At 44.7% G+C, this 24,884-nt stretch overlaps 1 long non-coding RNA gene and 1 other non-coding gene across 2 annotated transcripts in view; both read left to right on the top strand.

Annotated features, from left to right (window-relative positions):
• The window catches only part of LOC128334781 (uncharacterized), a 167,453-nt gene that overhangs the window by 33,243 nt on the left and 109,326 nt on the right, over nucleotides 1-24,884 (top strand). The window contains exon 2 of the long non-coding RNA XR_008311397.1: nucleotides 13,021-13,169. This is a non-coding gene — a long non-coding RNA (uncharacterized LOC128334781). The remainder of the gene's footprint in view (nucleotides 1-13,020; nucleotides 13,170-24,884) is intronic.
• TRNAA-UGC (transfer RNA alanine (anticodon UGC)) lies at nucleotides 7,719-7,788 on the top strand. Its single transcript has one exon. It is a non-coding gene; the product is annotated as a tRNA-Ala (tRNA).

Genomic DNA, 24,884 nt, shown 5'->3' with positions numbered 1-24,884 from the left:
GCTTTTCAACCAAAAAAGGTTTCCAAAGCGGTTTACATAGATGGATAGATAGATAGATAGATAGATAAGGTGGATCCCTGTCCCCGACGGGCTCACAATCTAAAAAGAAATAGAAGACAGACATGAGCAACAGTCACTGGAGGTCCTGCACTGGGGGTGGATAGGGCCAATTACTCTCCCTCTGCAAAATAAAGAGAATCACCACGTTAAAAAGGTGTCTCTTTGCCCAGTTATCAGGAGCAAAGTACAGCGGTATGACTCAATTTAAGTGATTCCACCTGTTCAACTTACTACAGCTCCTATTCATTTCTGGAAGGACAGCAAGGAAATCAAGACCTTGGGATGTCTCTTCTCTCTTCCTCATCTTGTTCCTGACCTCTCTGCCCCTGCCAGCGCCCCTCCTTCCGAGCCCGGCGAGAGGCTGTGCACCCAGTTGCTCACAATCACCTGACGGGCTCACAGTCTAAACAAGAAACATGAGATTAGCAACCGCCACTGGAGGGATGCTGTGCTGGGGTTGGATAGGGCCAGTTGCTCTCCCCCTGCTCAATAAAGAGAATCACACTTTTAAAGGGGGCCTCTTTGCTCAGTTAGCAGGGGGTGGTCCAATACTCAACCTAACTCTGACCACTGGGAGCCCCTGGAGCCCAAAGCCCCTGATGCAGGGTGCTCAGAAAGTTTCCCCTGAGCCTGAAAACCGCAAGGAACCAGGCCGCCCTAGACCAGGAACCTCACACTTCCTGACTCAGGCAACACCAGGCAGGCAGTAACTGATGGGAACTCTTTCACTCCAGGTCCAAAGACTTTCCCTTTCAGGTTCTCTAGTCCCCAGCTGGGGAGTGGAGCCTGGGAGGGGTAGTCCGAGCCAGGAGAGATCGGAGGCCCCAACTGCAGCTGAGATTCTGTCCAAACAAGTTCTGTATTCACCTGAATCCAAGGCTAGGAGAGGAGAGCTGGTCTTGTGGTAGCAAGCATGAATTGTCCCCTTTGCTAAGCAAGGTCCACCCTGGTTTGCATTTGAATGGGAGACTATCTGTGTGAGCACTGGAAGATATTCCCTTTAGGGGATGGGGCCACTCTGGGAAGAGCATCTGCATGCAGGAGGCTCCAAGCTCCCTCCCTGGCAGCATCTCCAAGATAAGGCTGAGACAGTCCTGCCTGCAGCCTTGGAGAAGCTGCTGCCAGTCTGTGTAGACAATACTGAGCTAGATGGACCTATGGTGTAACTCAGTAAATGGCAGCTTCCTAGGTCCCTATGTTCCTAGGCTTTCCCCACATTTTTCTGATATTAGAAACTGGGAGATCATCTTAAATCCAGAGTCCTGTTCCTTTAGAGTAACTGCAGGTATCGCCTCTATTTAACCTCTATTTTAAGCCGGTTGTCTTAAATAAAAGACTCTGGAATGCGCTCCCTGATGAAATAAGAGCCTCCCCATCTCTGACAACTTTTATGCTGGTCTGTGGCCATAATAAAGATTGATTTGATCTGACATCTTTCAAGAAGTCTTTAGAAAAAATTTTCACCCACGCTTTTCAATTAGACTTGTGGCTTTAAATTGTTTGTAAGGTTTTTATGTCTGTTTTAATTTGTTTCATGTTCTTGTAAACTGCCCAGAGACCGAAGTTTGGGGTGGTGTACAAATAGAATGAATGAATGAATGCAGAGTCTTCAATTCAGGTAAATACGGTAATCTGCTCCCTGGGATCTGTCCAGGGTCCTGAAGACCACTCTGGCACCCTGATCTAGAATTTTGAACCACGTCTGTCTGTTTTCTGTCTGTTCTGTTGCGTCCATCTGCCTCAGCTTGCTTGCCACACCTGCATTTCTGTGACCTGCCTGTGGCCTCAGCATGATCAGGATTGGACACTCCTTCAGTCATTGGGGTAAGGATTTGGGGGCTTCACCACCATAAGCCAAAGATTTGGGCTGTGAGGCACCAGTGGCCTGATACCACCCATCAGGGACACAGCACAGTCCGCTTCTCCTGTGTGAGTTACAGTGGAATGTGGCCATTTTTTATTCAGTGGGTGCCACTCAGGGGTCTTTCACTGGGGCACCATCTGGGTGGCAAATTACTCCCTTTGGAACTTTTGGAGCCTTGCAAGAGCCTTTGGAGCCTTGCAAGATGTGCCTCTCCTTGCAAAGCTTGCAAGAAGCACGAGGAGAGCAGAGCATTGCTGGTCTTGTGGTGGCAAGGATGAATTGTCCACTTTGCTAATCAGGGTACACCCTGGTTTGCATTTGAATGGGAGACTACATGTGTGAGCACTGGAAGATATTTCCCTCAGGGGATGGGGCGTCTCTGAGAAGAGGGTCCACACGCTTGAATGCAAAAAGTTCCAAGTTCCCACCCTGGCATCTCTAAAATGAGCGCTGGTCTTGTGGTAGCAAGCATGATTTGTCCCCTTTGCTAAGCAGGGTCTGCCCTGGTTTGAATTTGAACAGGGGAGTACATGTGAGCACCGGAAGATATAGGCCACTCTAAGAAGAACACCTGCTTGCTTGCATGCAGAAGCTTCCAGGTTCCTCCCTGGCATCTCCAAGGTAGGGCTGAGAGAGACTCCTGCCTGCAACCTTGGAGAAGCCGCTGCCAGTCTGTGCAGACAATACTGTGCTAGATGGACCAAGGGTCTGACTCAGTATAAGTCCGCTTCCTATGTTCCTAGGAGGCTGCTAGCAACCTTCCCTCTTCCCTGCTGCCCCCTGTCCCCTTCCCCAATTTCTACAGTTCTGCACCTTGCTTCCTCCTCTTGTGGCAGCCTGCAAACAGTGTATGCAAACTCCCGAGGCCCTTGAAGCTCTGAGCAAGCCCCACCCTAGGGAACCACTCATTGGTCTCCCTGAAGCAGGGAGTATAAAAGGCTTCCCGGCCAAGGCAGGCCTTGCCTCAGTATCAAGGCCTTCTTGTGTTGGTGTGTTAAGAACATAAGATCAGCCCTGCTGGCTCAGGCCCAAGGCCCATCTAGTTCAGCATCCTGTTTCCCACAATGGCCCACCAGATGCCTCTGGGAAGCCCGCAGGAAAGAGCTGAGGGCATGCCCTCTCTCTCTTGCTGTTTTCCCCCTGCAACTAGTTTTTAGAGGCATGTTGCCTGAGACTGGAGGGGGCCTATGTCCTCCAGACTAACAGCCATTGATAGACCTGTCCTCCATGAATTTGTCTAAGCCCCCTTTAAGGCCATCCAGGCTGGTGGCTATCACCACACCCTGTGGCAGAGAATTCCATAGGTTAATTAGATGCTGTGTGAGGAAGTACTTCCTTTTGTGGGTCCTAAACTTCCGGGCCATTAATTTCATGGGATGACCCCTGGTTCTAGGGTTGTGAGGGAGGAAGAAAGATTTCTCTCTCTCTCTCTCTCTCTCTCTCTCTCTCCACACCATGCATCATTGTGTAGAACTCTACCATGTCTCCCTTTAGTTGATTTTTCTTTTCTAAACTAAAAAGCCCTAGGTGTTGTAGCCTGGCCTTGTATCTGCCCCTATCCACCCCCAGCACAGTACCTCCAGTGACTGTTGCTGGTGTCTATCTTGTGTTTCTTTTTAGATTGTGAGCCCTTTGGGGACAGGGGGACATCTTATACATTTGTAATTTCTCTGTGTAAACCGCCCTGAGCCATTTTTGGAAGGGCGGTATAGAAATCGAATGAATGAATGAATGAATAAATAAATAAATAAATAAATAAATAAATAAATAGTACAAGATCTGCTCTCCTCCCTTGGCCTGGTCATGTTGCATGGCCATAGCTCAGTGGAAGACCATCTGCATTTTAGCATGCAGAAACTCCCAGGCTAACTCTCTGGCAGCATCTCCAGGTAGGGCTGGGAGAACCTCCTGCCTAAAAACTTGGAGAGTTGCTGCCAGTCAGTGTCGACAATACCAAGCTAGAGGGACCAGTGGTTTGGGTCAGCATAAGGCAGTTTCCTACGTTTCCGTCTTCCAAAGTAGCTTCATTGACCCCTCTGTTCTTCACAGTTATTCTGAAGTAAGTGGAATATCTTCCTGGACTCACATGTTGTCTCTCATTCAAATGCAAACCAGGGCAGTCCCTGCTTAGCAAAGGGGGCAATTCCTGCTTTGCTAAGACCAGCTCTCCTCCTGAAGCCGTAGCATTTCAGGTAAGATCTGAAGAGGCTTCCTAATTGCAAATCTGAACTCTGGGCCAGTGCTTGAAACATGCTGAACTGTCTCCCCTCCCTCTCCCACCCCGCACCGCCATGTGGGCACAGAGCCCAGATTTGGGTGTGCTTATGATATGTTGTAATGAGCCCTCTGTCACAAGCACACACTGTCCCCTTCCATAATGCCGCACTCAATAACTCTCAAGCTAACTGAGCACATACTATTAAATCATCTTTAAACACCACTTCTGAGGTGGCAGATAGGTAAATAGTTTATGCAACCTTGGCTATAGGCCATAAGAAATAAAGGAGGAGGAGAGGACAACCAGCAGCAAGGTGGATGGACTCGATTATGACAGCAATGAATGCACCACTGAGAGGCCTTAAAGGCTAAGTTGAAGAGACAGATCATCCTGGAGAGAATCTATCTATGCGGTTGCTAAGAGTCGACACACACTGACTTAACACAGAACATAGGAAGCTGTCATATACTGAGTCAGACCATTGGTGTATCCAGCTCAGTATTGTCTACACAGACTGGCAGCGGCTTTTCCAGGGTTGCAGGCAGGAATTTCTCTCAGCCCTATCTTGGAGATGCTGCCAGAGAGGGAACTTGGAACCTTCTGCTCTTCCCAGAGCAGCTCCATCCCTTGAGGGGAATATCTCACAGTACTCACATGTGGTCTCCCATTCAAATGCAACCAGGGCAGACCCTGCTTAGCTAATAGGACAAGTCATGCTTGCTACCATAAGTCCAGCTGAACACTGTTGGCCCACTGTTGAAACATCAGCAATGAAAAACTCCCCCCCCAATTAATTAATACAAAGGCAAGTATCATCTTCATACACATTCAATCTACAATCAACAGGAAGAACTTCCAAAAAACTTTGACAAGCTCTGGTAATCTGTCCATAAGAAGCCCATATTTCAACACTTTTGGAAGTAGAATACAGATAATATAGATGAGCTTCAGAGGCAAGATACCTCTAAACACCACCTGCAGGGGAGCAACAGCAGGAGAGAGGGCATACTGTCACCTTTTGTCTGTGGGCTTCCCAGAGGCATCTAGTGGGCCACTGTGTGACACAGGATGCTGGAGTAGATAGGCCTTGGGCCTGATCCAACAGGGCTGTTCTTATGTTCTCACGGATCCCCAGGCCTTACAATGAAGAACATTATCATACTGTAAGTACATCTTTCCAAAATGCATAACAACCATTTGTAATATGACAAAGAAAGAAAGATGGGGTATTCAAGTTCTTATTGGCTACAAGTTTTGATGGTTATAGGCTACATCCAGGTTCAGAGGCAGGATGCCTCTTAATGCAAGTTGCAGGGGAGCCTGTCCTCACCTCTTGCCTGTGGGCTTCTCAGAGGCATTTGGTGGACCAGTCTTTGAAACAGGAAGCTAGGCTCAATAGGCCTTGGGCCTGATCCAGCAGGGCTGTTTTTATGTGTGGTAGAAAGACCCCACAATTTGCCAAAATACCCCAATATTTACTGAAGCACTCTCAGAAAGCTTGCTGTATGTTTTCCTGTCACACAGCCAGCAGATGAAGTTTTCCTGTCATTCCTGTCATGAAGCCAGCAAATGACCTGATAAGGCCCTCATTTGAATTGGCTAGTACATGTCCAATACTTTGAATGTCGGATGAGATTGTTCCTCTGTAAAATGGCAGGAAAACTTACAGCAAGCTTTCTCCATAAATACTGGAGTATACTAGTAAATTGTGGGGAATTTCTACCTCACACATTATCTATCTATCTATCTGTTGTCACACTCCAAGGGGGGTGGAGTGTGTTCCTGTCCCTTTTCAACACCCAAATCCCAGGGTGAGAACAGCCAAGGTCAAGCTCAGAGTAAGCCAGGAGGAGGTTACTTAATCACTTCAATTTGCCTCCTGGCTCGTGACATCCAGCTGGTTCCCTCTCCAGGGGAAATTGAGCTACCATATCCAAGAGCAGCCCTCACCATTGAATGCCTTGGCTTTAAATGCCCTGGTGGAAAGATGGAAGCCTCAAAGGAGGGATGCCACGCTCCCCATACACCCTGATGGACTGTGTTTGCTCTGTGTTTGTCTTCGGTAGAATGCAGGAGGGGGGTTACCATTGCCATCTCCCACACAGTTTGAGATGATGCCTTTCAGCATCTTCCTATATCACTGCTGCCCGATACAGGTGTTTCCTATAGTTTGAGAAACATAGGAGTATTGCCTTAAGATTTGCTGTCATGATAAATTCCGCCCACTGGAGGGCAGAATGACACTCTCAAATGCTTTTGACTGCTCATTTGCTTCTGTTTTTCATAAGTGGAAGGAGGCTTGTAAACTTGTAGGGATCCTCAACGTTGGGCCCCCAGATGTTCTTGGACTTCAACTCCCATAATCCCCAGGCCCAGTGGCCTTTGGCTGGGGATTATGGGAGTTGAAGTCCAAGAACATCTGGGGGCCCAACGTTGAGGATCCCTGGAGCAACGTTCCTAAGCCCAACGTGTGTGTGTGTGTGTGTGTGTGTGTGTGTATATAGAGAGAGTCATATAAGTATAAAAACATAATGACTCCAAATTTAATTTCAACAGAATTTAGGAAAAATAAAATAATTCACAGCCCCTGTCCATCATATTAATCTGGATGACGTACAATTTTGTTCATTCATTTTTAAAGTACCTTAAACTTACAATTTTTTAAATAAACATCATAGGTCCTGCCTGCAGGCTTACAATCTATGCAATTTGGAGATTGTATTTCACACTCATGCTCCCATCCAAAACCTAAACAGAAGTGGGCCTTTCAGGAGTAGCTTTTTATATATGTTCAAGTTCTTTTATGGGTGGTTTCAGGCAACTCACGGAAAGTAAAGTGGGAGGAACTGGAGGTTTCTGTAGACCGTGCAAGAAGGTCCTTCTGGCCATTTCCATGACATCAGAACTCAGAAATGACAGGTGCAGTGTTCCCTCTAAGAAGAATTTCCAGATGTTGACTGATGGATTGATTAAGTGCTGTCAAGTCGGTGTCGACTCTTCGCGACCACATAGATAGATTCTTTCCAGGATGATCCATCTTCAACTTGGCCTTTAAGGTCTCTCAGATGTTGACTACAACTCCCATAATCCTCAAGCAAAGGCTATTGCAGTTGGGGATGCTGGGAGTTGTAGTCAACAACTTCTGGGATTCCCTCTTAGAGGGAACAAACAGGTGCCCTTTGCAACCCAATATCACCCACCCAACTTCAACTCTTGGTTACAGATCTTGGGCAATTGTGAGGGAGGAGGTGGTCTTGTGGTAGTGAACATGAATGGCTCCCTTTGCTAAGCAGGGTCTTCCTTGATTTGCATTTGGATGGGAGATTACATGTGAGCCCGGTAACATATACCCCTTAGGGGATGCTGCTATAACTCATTGGAAGAGCATCTGCATGCTTGCATCTAGAAAGCCTCAGGTTCACTCCTTGAAATCTCCAGGTAGGGCAGGGAGAGACTCCTGCATGAAACCTTGGAGAGCTGCTGCCAGTCAGTGTCGACAATACTGAACTAGATGGGCCAAGGGTCTGACTCAGTAGAAGGCTCAGTAGAGAGGGAACCCTATGTAATGGGGATGGGGCCGTAGCTCAGTGGTAAGAGCATCTGCTTTGCATGCAGAAGGTCCCAGGTTCGATCCCTGGCAGCAGCTCCAAGTAGTGCTGGGAGAGACTCCTGCCTGCAACCGTGGAGAAGCCACTGCCAGTCTGTGTAGACAATCCTGAGCTGGATGGACCAATCGTCTGAACTGGTAAAAAGCAGCTCCCTGTATAGAGCCAACATGGTGTAGTGGTTAGAGTGCTGGACTAGGACCGAGGAGACCCGAGTTCAAATCCCCATTCAGCCATGAAACTAGCTGGGTGACTCTGGGCCAGTCACTTCTCTCTCAGCCTAACCTACTTCACAGGGTTGTTGTGAGGAGAAACTTAGGTATGCAGTACACCGCTCTGGGCTCCTTGGAGGAAGAGCAGGATATAAAATGTAAAAAAATAAATAAAAAACTAAAAAACAAATATTCCTATGAGGGACAAGCTACGTCTCTCGTGGGGTGCTTGCTCTCTTGTGCCCTCTTGTGGAGCTTTCTTTTTCCATGCGTGTTGGCCTTTTTCTCTCCTGTGTGTGGCAACCCCAAAGCCGGCACTTTTACTGCTAAACCTCTCCTTGCTGCCGCCAGAATAACACCACAAATGCAATCACATTCCAACAGCAGAATTTTGTGATGTGCTTGCTCTTACATTGGCAAATGCAAAGATGTCCGAGCTGGGACGATGTGCTTTCTTTTGATTTGGCTGTCAAGATGAAAATGCCCAGCCCTTCCATAAAACTGAAGACATTTTTGACCTCTCCTCCTTGACTATGCAAATGAGACAACAGAGTTTGCACCAGCTGGTGGGGAGCAACTTTAACCCTTTCACGGCAGGCAGCTTTCCCCTTCAAGTTGGCTCGGGCCGTCTTTTCCGAATGCAAAAGTGAATGCATGCAATCCGAATGAGGTTGGTGCAAGATTGATATTTCCCTCTCCTCCTCATTTCCTCAAAGAATGAGCTCAGACATTCGGATGCTCTTTTATTCAATGGATTCCTTGAACAACGGGAATATATTTATCATATCTCCCGGAGAAATGTACAACACCACAAGGAGATATTTAATCATGTGCGTGGAGATTGCGGCTCAGATTGCTGCCGTGCCCAGACGGTGCCAGCGGAAATCAAATGAGAAAATAACAGAGGGGTAAAACCTCGTCTGCATTTGGAAACGATTGCATTAAGGTGAACATGTCCAGAGCGATGCACAAAGAGTTATTCTCATTAACTCGGCTCAGCATCTCAGAGATGAAATTATAGCGCACACTGCTTTATGATGGCTAATGATGTGTCAGTGCATATTATCAATCTGCAGGCTCTGGAAGGAAGGGTATTCGTTTCAGGAGGTTTGCTGCTAGCCTAAGTGATAATATTGCTCACGATAGCGTTTGTAACGTGCTGTAATTTTTGTTCTTTTACGGCTCAAGCATTTTTATGTCGTTTGCATTTCCCAGGTGCACTCAGGAAAGAGACAATTCGTAAATCCCAGTATGGACCCACCACAAAATACGCCCGAGCATGTGAACATTTTAGGCACCTTTCCCGCTCAGATGCAGGAGGGGTTGTGACTGTCGTGAGGGAGTATTCTTCAAGCTGAGAAATTTCCTGCTCTCTTTTTGTTCAAGAGCAAGGGGAGAATAACTGGCCCTATCCATCCTCAGCACAGCGTCCCTGCACTTGTGTTTATTTTTTAGATTGTGAGCCCTTTTGGGGGGTCAGAGAGCCATCTTATTTATTTATTTATATCTTTGTACACCGCTTTGGGAACTTTGGTTGAAAAGTGGTATATAAATATTCATCGTATTCCTATCCAAGCCCTCCTTTGCTCCTCCTCACCACTCAGTTCTATCAACTCCACCCACCTGGTTGTCTGTTAACTGCTCTCTGAGTCCATTAACATTCTGCCCAATTGTGTTTCATTGGGCCAGTTTTGGTTTTGGTTTTGTCCCCTTATGTTTTTCTTCTTCAGATCTTTGCAAAACTGATGTATCTGCAGGTGACCCTGAGTCTGCCAATACTTCACTCTTGCCTGCAGGTGCTCTGGTCATGTGTCCATAAGGACTGTAACATTTCCAGCTCTTTTGCAATTAGCAGACGGGACTCAGGAACCCAAACCCCAGCCGGGCACTTCCCTCTGACTCTGACTTTAAAGAATCTGCCAGTGACACTGAAGACCTTTAAGTCTTGGCAGGATCAGAGACATAACTGAGGTCCCCTTAAGCCTTATCAGACCCGTTCCTGGGGGAGAAGTTACCTCCACCTAGACTGGGTGCTATAGTATAAAGTCTCAGGATTTTGTTGGCATATCAGCTCATACAGAGATTCTTGGGCTGGTGGCTTTAGCCTATTGTATGCCTTGCTTCACCTGGTTTGATCTCTGACTGGGCTTCTGCATAGTCCCCTGTATCTGTTGATTACTGGCTTGACCTTGGCCTGTTTGACCTTGCTGCTGCTGCCGCCACTGCCTTGACTACTGGCTTGCCCTTGGCTGCTTGACCTTGTCTCTGCTGTGCCCTTTGCATCTCTAGATTACTGGGGACACTTTGGCTGGCTTGATGCTACTCCTTCTTTGCTCTTGCACCAGCTGAGCTACGGTCTTGTTGTGAGTACTGTGACTGACCAGAGCAGTGTTCTTGAGGGCTGTTCTGTCTCCCAATGTGGGAGTGGGAAGTATATTTCTTGCCACACAGATTGACCCTGTGTGGTGTGATTAGCCGCTCTGCTAAAGTTAATGCCGATCAGCCCTAAGGATCATATGGTAATGGAGGACATGCTCTGATATCACAAGGCATCTCTGTAGCTTAATATTTCTCCTTTCTCTCAAGTAAAACCACAAATGCAACAGGTCTGGTTATGCTTGCTGCCAGCTTGTTTGGAAGCTTTCTCTGTGGCGGTCCTGAGTTTTGGAACGTGCTCCCTCTTGAAATAAGAGTATCTCCTGCTGTTTTCAGGCAGACCCTCAAGATGTACCTGTTCATGCAGGCTTTTAACTGGAATTTTAATAATTTGTCTTAATTGGTTTTATGAGATTGTTTGAATTGTATTGTGGACTCTTTATCTGTTTCTACTTATATTAAATTTTGTACACTGCCTAAAGATGTACATATCTTTATATGTGGTATAAAAATATGATTGATAAATAATAAACAGGGGTGTAGGATTTCCCTCTTTCTTTCTCCAAAAATGCATAGGCCTGCTTCACCCTCATTTGGAATCTAAGTTTAATGTGGGTTACCGAGAGATGGGAGATGAATTTTCAATTTCTGCCTTGGTGTGTGTTCACACAGTTGCACTTAGGTCAGTAACCTTCATTAAACCTTGATAAGAATGACTGTGTGAACCAAGCCATTGAATGGAGATTGGTGATTTCTAGTGGCAGCTATGAGCATATCTATACTTGAAGGATTCAAGTATTATTTTAATTGATATAAATATAAATATATAATCTCCATCTCTCCAATTGGGCCCCTTTGGCAAATGTTCACCTGTGGAGGCTATACAAACGAAATTACTCAGATCCATACTTCAGGTGCCTAGCTGCATCTCAAATGCTGCCATTAGGCGGGAAACAGGAGTCTTTACTCTGGAATCGGGTTACTGATGATATACTCTTTTATTTTGGTTAAAACTGAAGTTCTCCCTAGTGGGCATGGCCCCTCTCACACTGGTCGATTCAATTTGAAATGGAAGCGGATGGTTAAAATAAAATTACAACTTTACGGGCTCCCACTGGAAGAAATTATCAGGTCGGGACTCGATCCAGCTACGAAGGTCATTAAACAGCGTATCCTTGATACTGAATTACAAGTTGAAGCTGCCAAAATACCAAGAGGCCGGTGTATAGGTGATCAGCTTTTTAATTCGAAACCTGCTGATTACTTAAGCGATATAACATTCCCTAAATTTAGACGTGCATTATCTCTTGTGCGTCTTAATGCACTCTCCACTGCTGTACTTGAGGGGAAGTTTAAGGGGATTCCATATTCTTTGTGCCTATGCCCTTGCAGTTCAGGTGCTATTAAGTCCACCGCCCCTGTTATTTTACATTGTGACCTTTACAGGGATATTCGATTAAATCTTATTTCACCTCTTCTGAAGTCTTCTTTTCTTCGCCACTCAGATGAATTTTATCTTGATCTATTGCTGTCCAATTTTAATGTTAGAAGTACTAATTCGGTGGCCAAGTTCTGCTATATATTCTGCAAATCTCGTGCTGGTTTTTTATGATGTTCTTTTGTTCTGGTCGATGACCAAAATAAAATGATTCTGATTTTTTCTATCTATCTATCCACGTATGAATCTTATTAAAAAGGCTGTCTCCTCCTAATGCTCATAAGAGCTTTTGGTGTTAAGTACTTCAATAGAAAAACTGATCTTACCTTCTCCCCCCACTTTATGTTGTTGACAAGTTTCAGCTTCTCAAAATAAATCACTCAGGCGGGATGCCTGTAGGTTTGCTATCTGGATTTATTTTCTTTATCTGTTTACATATTTGTAATTTTTTTAAAAAAATAAATAAATCCTTCAATAAATATGCCTTAAAAAATGGGTAGGGCAAGAATCTTACTCAAGTTCAGGAACCCATTTTCTGATTATATGGGAGTAAACAAGATATTCTAGTAAGAACTAATCAGCCTACTTCCCTTTCTCTGTCTCTACAACTGGACGAAACCTGGTTCAAATTGAGGTCCACAAGCGAGATACCTTGCACCTCATATCTTCATGTGTCCTTCTGGATTGGGGTGGATAACATCATTACAAACTACACCATTGAGGTGTCCCTGTGTGTCACTCACTACAACTGTACCAAATTTGGTCCAAATAGGTTAGAGAGTCCTCAAGTTAGTGCACCTCAAAAATTCACACGTCCACCATCTTGGATCGGGGTGGTTGACATCCTCACAAACTACAGCATTGAGGTTTCCCCATATGCCCCTACCGCTGTTCAAATTTGGTTCAAATCAGTTAAGCAGTTCATAAGTTAGCTCACTTGTGCCTCAAAAGTTTAAGTGACCACCATCTTGAATCAGGGTGGATGACATCATCACAAACTATGCCATTGAGGTGTCCCTACAACTGTACCCAATTTGTTTCATATTGATCCAGGTGTTGCAATGTTGATGGGGGGGGACACACACACAGAATGTAAGAGTGTGTTTGTGTTGTGTTCTGCGGAATTTGAATCCAGTCTCCTAAAAAGGATTATTAAAATCAATTCCTGTTAAAAGCCTGCGAAAGCAGGTGTGTCTTGATAATCTTCCTAAAAACAAGCTGAGAAGGAGATGCTCTTATTTCCACAGGGAGCATATTCCAGAGCCCTGGGGTAGCCACAGAGAAGGCCCAGCCTGGAGTTGCCAGAAAACGAGCCGGTGTCATCCATAACCATATCTCTCCAGAATTTGCATTCTATCCACCGATAGGGAGGAAGTCCCTGATGCCCTGCAACAAGGTATTTAAGAACATTTAATGAGTTTGGAAGCCCAGTTTAACTTTCCACTTGAATGAAAATGCAGTTGTTTCTTATTAGCTTTTAGAGGGTGGGGCAGTGGCCAATTTCACCAACTCCTTCACATCACTGGGTGGCAGAAATGAGCCAGCTAACATACTTTCTAGCTTTTAAAAAAAACACCCTCTCTGAGATGGAAGATGCACATTTGCTAAAGCCACCCATCAAAGTTGTCAGCTGGTAATTTTCTTTCCCACTGACCATGCGGCTGACCACAAGTGATGAAATGTCCAGTAGCCCTCACAGGCTTGTACTGTGTCTTCAGTTTCCTGTGGCTGGCTTGGCGTCAACGGCCATTTCTGTTGCGGCTAACCCCATTATAGACATAATTTTCTCATCTTCTGCATCATTTAAGTTTCTGTAGAAGCAAGTTGGGATTTTCTGCTGGATAAGGTAAATCTGCAGGAATCCATTTTTAAATCATTAAGCAGTTAAGGCTGCCTGGGCTTCATTAACGCTCGACTTTCCTTAAAAGTTTTCTCCCATTTCAGCAGGGAAGCAGAAAAGAGGTTTTCCACTTTTCTTCCTTCTGGCCCAAACCAAATTTATTTAACCATAAATGGATTGATTGATTTATAGGTTACCGGCTTCAAATGTTGACATACCAGCACCCAGTCCTGCCCCAACATTTCAAAGATGAAAATGGGGACTTCTACGTCATATCCAAAATCACTATGCATGAATTGTCCCCTTTGCTAAGCAGGGTCTGCCTTGGTTTATGTTTGAATGGGAGATGACCTGTGAGCCCTGTAAGTTATTCCCCTTAGGGGATGGAGCCGCTCTGGGAAGAGCATTAGCATGCAGAAGGTTCCAAGTTCCCTCTCTGGCATCTCCAGATAGGGCTGCGAGAGACTCCTGCCTGGAACTTTGGAGAAGCTGCTGCCAGTCTGTGTAGACGATACAGAGCTAGATGGACCAAGGGTCTGACTCGGTATATGGCAGCTCTGTATGTTCGTATCTCCCCATCAATTTGCTAAATACTCAGAATCAAATGAGGTGGAGGTTGGCTCACACAATCCTAATTAGGGTAGGACCAAGGGCAGCTCAGGAGTTGGAGGCAAGCAGCTCCACAGACAAGGAGTTTGCCCCCCCCCACGCCTTGTTTCAGAAATCTAATGTGGGACACAGCTTGCTGAGCCATATATGAACTTTGCTCCTTCTGTGCCTTCCTCGATTGTTTTCTGGTGCCACCATGGGATAAGACACATGTCCTACACATGTTCGGCAGCTATGTGTGCTCCCATTTTCTGACTGTGTGCTTTTTAGAGATGTGCACAAAATGAATTTGTCAATTGTCTTGAATTTGAATTGAATTCTGAAAATCTGATTTGCATTCAGTCTGAAAACTCAATTTGAATTTGAATCTATTCATTCAACCTTGTTTAGGGGCCTTTGAAAACCAATCAGCCCCCCCCCCCCCCCAAATCATTTTTAAAAGGTGTCAAACGGCAATCAAATTTCAAACATTCATTTTGAATCTGAATCACCCTTTTGAGGGGTGATTCAATTCAAATTTGAATTGCCCAGATTAGGGTCAGATTCAAATAGATTTGCACATCCCTAGTGCTTTTTAAAAAAACAAGTTATGTGTGTTCAGAGTTCAGACCTGTTTTGCTTTAACAAGGATGTTGCACTTGGTACCTTCTGTCCATGCCCCAAAATCTGTTGGACTAACTCTGAATGGTGCAAACGTTTCAAACCCCAATACTGGCCTCCTGCCAGCATAATGGAGAGAGGCAATAGATTGCCATGGATAGTGTGTTGGACGAGGACCGGGGACACTTGAGTTATAGAGGAAAAGCAGGATATACATGTAGTAAGTAAATAAAACCCCATTTTAGCAATTAGTAGAAAATTGTCCATGTGCATGCATTGGTCACCTGACTCCCTGTTAGATCTTAAATTAAAGAAGGTAAAGTGTGCCGTCGAGTAGGTGTCGACTCCTGGTGACCATAGAGCTATGTGGTTTTCTTGGTAGAATACAGGAGGGGTTGACCATTGCCTTCTCCCGTGCAGTATGAGATGATGCTTTTCAGCATCTTCCTATATCGCTGCTGCCCGATATTTTATTTATTGATTGATTTTTATTTTATTTTATTTATTTACATTTATATCCTGCACTTCCTCCAAGGAGCCCAGAGCAGTGTACTACGTACTTGAGTTTCTCCTCACAACAACCCTGTGAAGTAGGTTAGGCTAAGAGAGAAGTGACTGGCCCAGAGTCACCCAGCTAGTATCATGGCTGAATGGGAATTTGAACTCAGGTCTCCCCGGTCCTAGTCCAGCACTCTAACCACTATACCACGCTGGCTCTTATATAGGTATTTCCCATAGTTTTGGAATCATACCAGCAGGGATTTGAAGTGGTAACCTCTGTCTTGCTAGTCAAGTCATTTCCCTGCAGCAATATGGTAAATCAAATACAGAAGAGCCTCGTTAACTGCGGACTCCATATGCAGTTTCACTTATCCACGGTTGGGGAATTGGCACCCAATCTAGGTATATGTATTTGTGTGTGTGTAGAGGGGGGGAGGCAACAAAGGGGTTAATTTTCAATTATCCATGGGTTGAGGTGGCTGAAAATAACCTCAGAGGTTATTTCTGGCCGCCATTTTGAGATCAGGGGCCTCAAAATGGTTCCTTTGGAAGAGGAAAAAAATCCCATATATTTATATTTTGGCTATTGTAGAGGCATTGCTGTGCTGCCAGGGACCTGTGGATCATGGTGGGCCATTTCCCCCTGCATTTTAGGGCCATCCCACTTTATTGAACATTTCCCCAATCTCCAGAAACCCAACCCCTACAATCCCAGTGCCCCAATGTCTCCATTTTTTGTCATTTCTGTATCTACAGTAGCAGCAGAGAATTGAACCCTCATAAATACAGAGGTTCATACACACACACATGAAAAAATAGGAGGAAAAGCCTAGAATTCCCAAGCTAAAGAGATCATGCTTCCCTTTGCTCCTTTATAGTTGGGAGACTTCAAGATCCTTTAAATTGTGCTCCTATTAAGTAGAAAACTGCCAAGAGCCTTTGGAGTTGTGTGGTATATAAATTAAATAAATAAGAACCAGTGTCTTTCTGGAGGAAAATGTGATTGGATTTCAAATGGGAAAGTTGGCATCAGTTGAGAAATTGTAACTTCTAACCACTTACAATTCCTTGGCTTCAGCCTGTGAAGAATTTGCAAAAAGATCCGAGTTTCAGCCCAAAGGGAAACTTAATTAACTGGTGAAACAATGCAACATTCATTAGAAAAGCATTCAGTTGTGGGGAGGTTAAAAAGTCATGGCCTTAGACAGCAAGAAGCATCAGTGAAGTGTGTTAGAATCATACTTCATCATCTTGATGCATCTCAGAATTGCACTGTGGAATTGCTTTTTTTTCAGCCGAGGAAACATGGACTGAAACTTCATCAGCCAAGCTAAAATTCTGCAACGTGTCTAAAAGGCAATTGGCAGGAATTCTCGGGCAGACCTGACCTCATACGATGCAGCAAGCAATATGTAGGATGTGGCAATTTTTATGTGATGTGGTCATGGTTTTCTTTGCCACCTAGGACATTCTAAGCAATTTTCACATTATTTTGGGAATTTCATAAGAAAAACCCTGCTGGATCAGGCCCAAGGCCCATCTAGGCCAACATCCTGCTTCACACAGTGGCCCACCAGATGCCACTGGAAGCCACGGGCAGGAGTTGAGGGCATGCCCTCTCTCCTGCTGTTGCTCCCCTGCAACTGGTACTCAGAGGCATCTTGCCTCATGCTGGAGGGGGCCTATAGCCCTCAGACTAGTAGCCATTGATAGACCTATCTTCCAAGAATTTATCTAAACCCCTCTTAAAGCCATCCAGGCTGTTGGCTGTCACCACATCCTGTGGCAGAGAATTCCATAAGTTGATTATTTAAATTTCTATACTGCCTTTCATTAGAAACAATCCAACACATTTAAAACAATATAAGACTATAGACACACACAATAAAATATTAAATTGGAATATAAAAATACAAATCTACGTTGTGTGAAAAAGTACTTCCTTTTGTCGGTCCTAAATCTCTTGGCAATCGGTTTCATGGGATGACCCCAGTTCAAGTGTTATACAAGAGAGATAAATTTCTCTCCAACCTCTTCCTCACCATGCATGATTTTATAGGCTTCTATCATCTCTCTCCTCAGTCACTTTTTTTCTAAACTAAAAAGCCCCAGATGTTGTAGCCTTGCCTTGTAAAGAAGGTGCTCTAGGCTCAGATCATCTTGGCTGCCCTCTTCTGCACCTTTTTCTTTAAGAAGGAAACTTAATCAAATGATTGAGAGCATGTTTGATCATTCTCTTTAAATTCATAATAATCGGTTCTAATGAGAAGCACTTTTCTCTGATTGCATGGACAGTTTTCTTCATAATGAGGCTACGAAGGAGACTTTAAGTGAACGCGGAGTCTAGTAACAATGCATGTCTAGTGACACTTTCTATGAATAAAAATTTAAGAAGTAAACAGATGCTTGAATACAGTAGCTGGCATCCTAAGAAAGGGCCAGTGCTTCCAATAAAGTGGACCAATGAGTGCCGAGATAACTGACAGGCCCAAGGTACATTTAAATTTCATAACAACTTTATTTATTGGGTGCCCCATAAAAATTGTTCTCCGGGCAGTTCACAAAATAAAACAATGGAATAAAATTAAAACAAAGACTACAGATAAAACATTTTCACAAATCCAGAGTAAACAAAAAGATCTTCACCTGGCATCTAAAAGAAGGAAGTGACACCAGGTGTCTCACTGGGGAGACTGTTTCATAACTTGTGTGCCACCACCAAAAAGACCATCTCCCTAGAAGCCACCTGCTTCATCTCATTTGGGAGGAGCTCTTGAAGCAGGACCTCCGATGATCATCTCTGGGTCTGGGTAGGGACATATGGGGCAAGGTGCTCTCTCGGGTAACTTGGTCCCAAGCTGTTTAGGGATTTAAAGGTTAAAACCAGCACTTTGAATTGGACCCAGAAATGGACTGGGAGCCAGTGCAGCTGATGAAGTACTGGTGTGACATGATCAAAATGCCCAGGCCCAGTTAATAATCTTGGGGTCCTGTTTTAGACCAACTGCAGTTTCCAAACCATATGCAAAGGCAACCTCATGAACGATGCATTTCATCTTATGTTCATATTAAAAAATATATTAAATGCATTTAAATATATTCTGGCTGTTCTGCACATATTCCCTCTTCTTCCTCCCCAGTATAAGGTTTCCTTGAATCAAACTTTCCTGGCTTACTATAGGCCTGAGAGTGTCATAAGATCATAGGAAGCTGCTCTATACTGAGTCAAACCATTGGTCCATCTCGCTCAGTATTGTCTACACAGACTGGCAGTGGCTTCTCCAAGGCTGCAGGCAGGGATCTCTCTCAGCCCTATCTTGGAGGTGCCAGGGAAGGAACTTGGAACTAGAGATGTGCATTCATTATTTTTTAAAATTCGATTTGTACCCAAGGGACTTTAGAAAACCAGGGGGAAGAATGGTCTACATGGTCTCTCTGTCTACAGACAGAGAGAGCCCCTTTTTCTTTAGTGGCATGTGCCTGATTTTTGTTGACTCAGGGGGAATTGCTTCTAACCTTCTCCTGTGCAAAGAATGCTAAGGCGGGAAATGCACAAAACTCCGCCAAGTTCTCCTTTTGAGTGCACTAACCAATCCCCGTCCAAAATGTGGCATTTTAAACTGTGCCCCCCCCCCGCTTTGATGGTTGCGTGCAGGAATTCTCTCTGATAAGAGTGGCAATCCTGTTTTTAATGTCACTTTAGCCCTAATCTGTCCCTTGAATATGTCACCAAATTAGAAACGAAAGGTAGCTAAAAGATTGTTATTCCAGGGATAAATGATCATCCAAATAAACCCCCTGCTGTTTGCTACAGGGCTTAATGGAAAGTGAGAGAACAGCAAAGCAATGACCTAATCAATGAAGGTGTTTCTGTTGATCAAACCAATATAATCTCTTCCCAAGTAATTGCTGAGTTTACTGGCAATAGAAGGCGCTCATTTTGTGTTCTCTCTCTTTCTCTTTTTAAAGTATGTCAATATGGCTTTTTGTGTCTATTTTTGGAGATCTGGTACTTGTTCTCTTCTCTAGATTCCTGAACAATAATCATTTAAATCCATAATAATATATCTAGGGATTTTTCTTGGAATAAATTAGTAGTTTCCTGGGCTTTCTTCCAGGAAAAAGTATTTTTGAAGTTGGCTTTGCTTCCTGGTGCCGAGTAGAGATTATTCCTTTGCAACATTTAATGGCTTCATTTCTTGATGAGCCTATGTAATTATGATTATTATTTTTTTGTAACACTCAGACAATTATAATTTGTCTTAAAACGAGTTTCTGTGATTTTGTTCTGCTTGAGGTGCATATATTGTATCTGAGCTGCATATTTATTTATTTATTTAGCACATTTTTATACCGCCCCAACCCAAGGTCTCAGGATGATTCACAAAAAACAAAAACAAAAAAATCAATTAAATAGTAAAAACGGCTTAAAACTATCAATAAATAATCCAAGATTTAAAAAGTTACAAAGTTAAAATGCTAAAAGGCCTGGGTAAAAAGATAGTCTTTAGACACTTTTTAAAAGCTGCTAGAGATAGGGAGACTCTTCTTCACAGGGCTCTGTGGTTGCCAGGACACTGACTCGATGGCAAACTTTTCCTTTAAGATATCAGTTCAGCAAGAAATACAATTTCTTCACTTTCTAATAAACAGCAGCAATGCCAGCAATTCAGGAACCCCCAAATTCATTCCCTGATCTTGGGAACAACTATTAAATATTCCAAAAGGCAGGGGATGTCAAACCAATGAACTCATCTGACCCAGAAACATTCTGATGCCTCTGTTGACTTGTCTAACTGCTGAACTGCAACCAGAACCAGATAAAATATTCATAATGACCTGGTTTACTTTCAGTAACAATGAGAATCTAAAAGTTCCTAGAAGATGCCATTTGTCACTCAGGAATGAACTAGGAAGGATGATGAGAAGGCCATGTACACAATCAGGTTTGCTGTTGAAGCTTCATAAAATGGGGTTTAAAGCTCACCATGGGAGAATTAAATCCTCGCCCAGCAAAAAATATTTAAGCCATTTCCCCCTAGTGAAGCTCAATGGCCAGAGAAGTTACCTCACCCATGAGCAAAAGCCCAACTCTTCACCCAAGCTTTGTCAGCTTTTTCATTTTTAAAGTTCTAATCTGTTTTTAATCTTTAGATTGCCTAAATTGTTTTGAGATTTTTATGTATGCTTTAACTTGTTCTATGTTATCGCTAACCGCCTAGAGATGAAAGTTAACTTTGGGGTGGTGTACAAACTTGACAATATTTTTTTTTAAAAAGGCTTTAAATTGCCATTTTGGGTGGCAAAGCAGGGGCTGAGGGAGAGGTTCAACCAACCCACTTTGCTCACCCACACTACACTTGAAATGGCCCTCTGACCCCTGCTTTAGTATAAGCCTTCTCAGTCATAGCCTTATGGTAAGACACACAGATAGCATTCTGCCATTATAACCAGAAACTGATGGGCAGGTGGGAGATAATAATAATAATAATAATAATAATAATAATAATAATAATAATAATTATTATTATTATTATTATTATTATTATTATTATTATTCGATTTCTATACCGCCCTTCCAAAAATGGCTCAGGATGGTTTACAAAGAGAAATAAAACGAATAAAATGGCTCCCTGTCCCCAAAGGGCTCACATTCTAAAAAGAAACATAAGACAGACACCAGCAACAGTCACTGGAGGTTCTGTGCTGGGGGTGGATAGGGCCAGTTACTCTCCCCCTACTAAATAAAGAGAATCACCACGGTAAAAGGTGCCTCTTTGCCCAGTTAGCAGGGGTTACTATGGTTTATAGTTCGGAAATGGGTCAACAAATTGACCTTTGCCGAGCAGGAGACATTAGTTTTGAGGATGATGCATGGACAAACAAGAACTCACTCATCTGGGGGAAAGCTGAGTTTACCCAGCCTTCGTCCCTGCCCCCTCACTGCCTCTATACTTGCAGAGGCCAGAACCAAGCCAGTGCCAGGCTGGTGGTTTGGTAAAGGAGGGGGAGAGTGCTTGGGTCTCTGCCGGTAGTGATTCGAACTCAATTTGAATTGGAATAAAGGGCCTGGTTTGAGTTTGAATCGAATCAACCCTGATTCGATTCAAATCGGTTTTTTCCCGGGGAGAGCTGGTCTACCAACTGGACTTGGTGTGTTGGCCCACCTGGGAGGACTGGTCCCAGTAAACAGTCCTCCAAAGCGGGCTGATGCGCTAAGTCCGGAGCGGAGGGCTGGTCTACCAGCCAACCCCAATTGGTAGACCAGCTCTCCCCAAGAAAAAAGGTGCTCGAATCGACTTGAGTGATTCAAAGATGATTCATCGAAACAGCCAGCCAAGCCGGCTGTTTAAATGAATCAATCTGAGGATTCTTCTGCATGCAAACATATAAATGCTCTTCACAGAGCAGCCCCATCCCCTAATATCTTACAGCACTCTCATGTAGTCTCCCATTGAAATACAAACCAGGGGAGATCCTGCTTAGCAAAGAGTATTCATGCTCACTGCTACCACAAGACCAGCTCTCCTCTTCCTTGGGGTTGGCAAGGGAAACTCCAGGCCGCTGAAATGAAATTTGTGATGGCTCAGAGACCCAAATAACAACGTCGGGTCTTTAGGAGTCAGAGAATCTTGAGGTCAAGAAACTCTGGAAAAGACACATCCACAGAACTCTCTCTCTCAACTTTGTAATGGCGTGGATGCTCATGCTCTTTGAGGCAAAGACTGGTGTGATCTTTTGGAAGAGTCCAGAAGTGCTCTTTCTTTCTGGGTATCCAGGTTAGGCTGCTCAAAGTACTGGCCTTGAGTTGGGGTTCTTATATCCTAAAATGGATTACTCTCATCTCATCGGGAGTGGGGGTGGTCACTTGTAAGGAAGGAATTTTCTATTCTGTTAAGGTGGAAGTTGATTAATCTCGGGGAGGAAGCTGTCTGAATCGCCTCAGGGCAGAAAGCACTCGAGGTGTGAGACTAGTCCTCAAGGATGTAATCACTCTCCTCTAGTCCTCAGGGCTAATTCAATCAGTAGTAGGAAATCATGTTCATGCTTGAGGGCAAATTGCTCTGCTGTGGAATTCCTTCTCTGTGGTGACATTTAATTGACCAGAGGTGCTTCCATCATAGGCACACCAAGTTGCTTTTACAGTTTCCTTTGGGGTCTTCCCAAGTATTTGCTTGCTCAAAGACCTATTCAGGCCTTTGTTATCCGTACAGAAGGGCAAAGATGCTAATCATTTGCTCACAATACATTGCAAAATGCATTTTTCTTTTTTGGTCTTTGGAATTGCCAGTATGGATTTAAAAAGTCCCAGTTTGGCCTGGGAGACCCATAAGCATTAGCCCGATTCAGACATTATGCTGTTTGCGTATACAGATGTGTCTACGCTTGTGCATGTGTTTGTGTGAAGGACTGTTCCTGTATTCATTATAAAAGTGAATTTGGATACAGGCCCTTCAAATGCATGGTACAGATAGGAAGTGTACTTCTGTACCTGCGTTCAGCATAACATGTGAACGACTGTAACTGTGCACAGATTTGCACCTGTGTACACTGTACACTCATTGTATGAGTAATGAGCATCATGAGTTCATTGACACAATCAGAAACTGTATTCGACCCTAGTTTGGGAGCTGTGTGTGCACCCAGTTTTCAGCTGTGTGGCAGCAAGGTCAGAGGAAAACCTGGGGAGAAGTGATTGTGTGGCACCAAGGTTGGATAAAAAGCGACCCAGCTTTTCCTCTTACTTTGCTTCCATACACCTGAAAATTGGGGCATACACAGCTCCCAAATCCAGGCAGAACACAGTTTTTGATTGTGTGAATGGGCTCATAGTTTTGGCTGAAAAGCGGTGTGTGTGTGTGTGTGTTACTCCTAACAAGTCCATTTGAACTCCTTTGCGCGGGGGAAAATGGTTTTGGCCCCGTTATTCTCAGTTTCTCTCATTCAGATCGTCTGAGATCCAATTACCATTCATCATCAACATCTCTATAATTCACCATCTTATGGTTTAATACTGCTCCAGATCCTGAATCTTTTTCTAAGAAATGTTAATAATCAACATCGTAATGGCTAACGTGTGTCGAATCCAAGGGAAGGAGTTGTGGTATGCCAGGACAAGGCCGTGGTGTGCAATCAGGAATATGAATAGTCTATGATATTAATTCTCATAGACGTGCCTCTGTGGCCATGCGTCCCGGCAACCCAGCAGATTGGCTGGGCAGTGGAGGCACCAGATTGTCTGGGCAGCTGGAGCTCAGGCGTGGCAGGAGGCCATTGAGTTGACCTGCTGTGGCGGAGGGGCGGGGAGATGGCAAGGAGGCCGCAGCCCCAGCCGCGTGTAATCTCCCGCCGCCCAGCCAATCTGGCTGCTTATTGGCCCGGCTGCTGGGAGGAGGCAGCGGCCGCAGGGGTGAGTGGGGAATGGGCGGTAACGGTGGCGGTGGGGCCCTTTTTGGCCGCCCACCACCCGGTGAATCTCTGTCTGGGGGGAGGGCTAGAGAGCGCAGGGCTGGAGGGAGGGGGGAGGGAGGAGAGAGCGGGGCAGGAGGGAGAGGGAGGGAGAAACAGCCGGCCCCCAAATGCACAGATGCTCTGTGTGGGGTCAGCTAGTTTAATTAAATCGTGAGTGTACAGAGGGGCAAGTGCTCTCTCATGGTCTTACTGCTGGCTGTTTGATAGCCCCACCTACCCATGTTTGTTTGCATAGCTTCAAGGAGGAACGCTGCAGCCCCACACCCACACTTTTTGGGAGAGTGCCGGTGGCCGGTGGATGTGGCAGGGCAGGTAGGAGGCACCCTCCCTGCCCCTTAAAGTAACCCCCCCTTCCCGGGAGTGCACGGAACCAGTTCTGTGCACGTCCCTACTTGTTAAATGAGAGCATGAACCAAGGTCATATGATGAAGTAATCTTGCTGATGCTAAGCAGGTCTGGGGTTGGACAGTGCCTGGATGGGGGATCACCTTGGGGTCCTAGGTATGCCATCTTCTGTTCCATCATGGAAGGAAGATGGGGTATATATTTATATCCTGCTTGGAGCGGTGCACCGGGTTATGTTTATCTTCACAGCAATCTCGTGAGATAGGTTAGGCTGAGAGAGAAGTGGCTGGCCCAGAGTCACCCAGTGAGTTTCATGGCTGCACAGTCATTTGAACCTGGGTTTCCTCAGTCCTAGTCCAGCACTCTAACTGCTATGCCGTGCTGTCTCTTGCTATCTATAAATGTAATGAAGCAAATGGAAAGCAAGTCAAGTTGGGGAAACGTTTCACACAGAAGCACAGTGTGCCGAATTGCTCGATCCAAATTTTAATAGCCAAGTCGGATGCATGCTCACAGAAACCTGAATTGGTATTAGAAGCTTGTTGAGATGACATTTCTCTGAAGCAACCATTTTGACCACAAGGACCACTTCAGGGACAGGATATTGAGATGTGACACTTGGAAGAAAGGAAGAAGCCACGAAGGAAAGAAGCAATCGGGGAGCTGTCGGCCGATGAGAGCTTGTTTACTGTAAAAAAGGTAATTCCCTTTTGCTCTTGTTGCCGACACTGTTGCCAACAGCCT

Source organism: Hemicordylus capensis, chromosome 10 (assembly GCF_027244095.1).
Source record: "Hemicordylus capensis ecotype Gifberg chromosome 10, rHemCap1.1.pri, whole genome shotgun sequence".
Classification (NCBI taxonomy): domain Eukaryota; kingdom Metazoa; phylum Chordata; class Lepidosauria; order Squamata; family Cordylidae; genus Hemicordylus; species Hemicordylus capensis.
This window is presented reverse-complemented; position numbering and strand designations above follow the sequence as displayed.